Below are 2,102 nucleotides of genomic sequence, written 5' to 3'. Positions count from 1 at the left end.
ATTTAGTGCTTACTTTGTGCAGAGCACTGTACTAAACTGTGAGGACTATTGGATAGAGTTTAGGTCTGGGAGTCAGAGGGACCTGGGTTCTAATCCAGACCATCCCTTGTCTGCCGTGTGACTTTGGGTAAGTCACTTAACTTCACTGTGCCTCAGTTACCTCAACTGTAAAATTAGGACTGTGATCCAAACTTACAGTTTACAGGTAGCTGTGCAGTGACATGGGAAGAAGTGATGGTGTTGTTAAGAAGAAGGGAAGGGTTTGACATTAGTAAATCTTGAGACCATTGTTATGTTTTTGGACCAAGTGGAATTTTTGAAGACTCAATTAGATCTTTAAGGCTTTGAATAGGGAGGGGGATCTTGCCTGTGAAATATTGACCCTATGTGTCCTCAGGTTAATTGTAGCGATTTTTGCCTAAGGAAAAAAAAAATCTCGGCAAAATAATCCTTCATAAGAAATATGCTATCAGAGCCATTACAAACTGTCATGTAAATATGAATTTGAACCATTTTAAAACATGCATCATTTACTTCCTGCACCTTAGAAGCTCCTTTAAAGTCACTATAGTCTATCATAAGAATTCATATCCAGCCTGTCCTTAAAGTGTCTTCAAGAGGTGAGAAAAACATAGTGTTTAAATATCAATACGGACTCTTCTTGCTTACGTTTTTCTGATAATACAACTGTCAGCATACTAAACAATCAATCAATGGTATTTATTGGTGCTTACTATGTGCCGATACCTCTCAGGGTCGCACCTGGAGAGTTTCCAGTACTCTACCAGTCTCGGCTATGGGAGGGAGAGTCAAACAGGGGCCTACCCATTCCATTCCTAGACTGGGCAGTGGCTAGCGAGAGGAAGGCAATCTGCTGCAAGTCAAAACTCATCCCTGCTGGGCAGCAGCAGCATCGGAGAGAGTCAAGGGTGGAGACTCAGGTTTACTGCGGCAGCAATGACAAACCACTTCCATATTTTTACCATATTTTTACCAAGAAAACTCTCTGGATCCACTACCAGAACGATTGCAGATGGAGGTGGGGTGTTCTGGGAGAGATATGACCATAGCGTTGCTTTGGGTCAGATACAACTCGACGGCGTAAGACAACAACAACAACTCTGTGTGGAGCCCTGTACTAAGCACTTAGGATAGAACAATACAACAGAATCAGCAGACACGTTTCCTGCCCAGACACACTCCAGATTGCATGACATAGTGGATAGAGCACCAGCCTAGGAGCTAGAAGGTCTCGGGTTCTAATCCCAGCTCCATCACTTGTCTGCTGTGTGACCTTAGGCAAGTCACTTCACTTCTCTGTGCCTCGGTTACCTCATCTGAAAAATGGAGAGTAAGACTGTGAGCCCCATATGGGAAAGAGACTGTGTCCAATCTGATTGCCTGTATCCACCCTAGTGCTTAGAATGGTGCTTGGTACACAGTAAGTGCTTAACAAATACCATAATAATAATTATTATTATTATTATGTGCACCCAGTTATTATGTAATGCAGGAGTCACGCCTCTAAAGTACTGCTGATTAAGGAAAACTCTTGAAATACATACATCTCAACAAACACTGTGTATGTGCACTCAGGGTGAGGAGCAGAATGGCTTAAAAATGATGGTATTTGTTTAACCCTTATTAGGTGTCAAGCGCTATTCCGAGTTCTGGGCTAGAAACAAGCTAATCGGGTTGGACACAGCTCTTGTCCCACATGGAGCTCACATTCTTGATCCCCACATTACAGATAGGTAGCTGAAGCACAGAAAAGTGAAGTGACTTGCCCAAGGTCACACAGCAAACAAATGGCGGAGCCAGGATTAGAACCCAGGTCCTTCTGACTCCCAGGACCATACTCTATCCACTGAGCTGGGGCTTAGAAGTAAAAAGATCTGGGTTTTAATCCCAACCCTCCCACTCCGTGTGACCTTGGGCAAGTCACTTACCTACTTTGTGACTCAGTTCCCTCATATTCATTCATTCATTCAATCATATTTATTGAGCGTTTACTGTGTGCAGAGCACTGTACTAAGCGCTTGGGAAGTACAAGTTGGCAACATATAGAGACAGTCCCTACCCAACAACGGGCTCACAGTCTA

General features: G+C 43.4%; 1 non-coding gene across 1 annotated transcript; it reads left to right on the top strand.

The window, feature by feature from the left end:
* The first annotated feature begins 744 nt into the window (after positions 1-744).
* On the top strand, positions 745-882 carry LOC119933795. The gene has a single exon (XR_005452667.1). It is a non-coding gene; the product is annotated as a small nucleolar RNA SNORA7 (small nucleolar RNA).
* Positions 883-2,102: the final 1,220 nt, after the last annotated feature.

Source organism: Tachyglossus aculeatus, chromosome 10 (assembly GCF_015852505.1).
Source record: "Tachyglossus aculeatus isolate mTacAcu1 chromosome 10, mTacAcu1.pri, whole genome shotgun sequence".
Taxonomy (NCBI): Eukaryota; Metazoa; Chordata; class Mammalia; order Monotremata; family Tachyglossidae; genus Tachyglossus; species Tachyglossus aculeatus.
The sequence above is the reverse complement of the archived record's forward strand: the minus strand, read 5'-3'. Positions and strand labels throughout refer to the sequence as shown.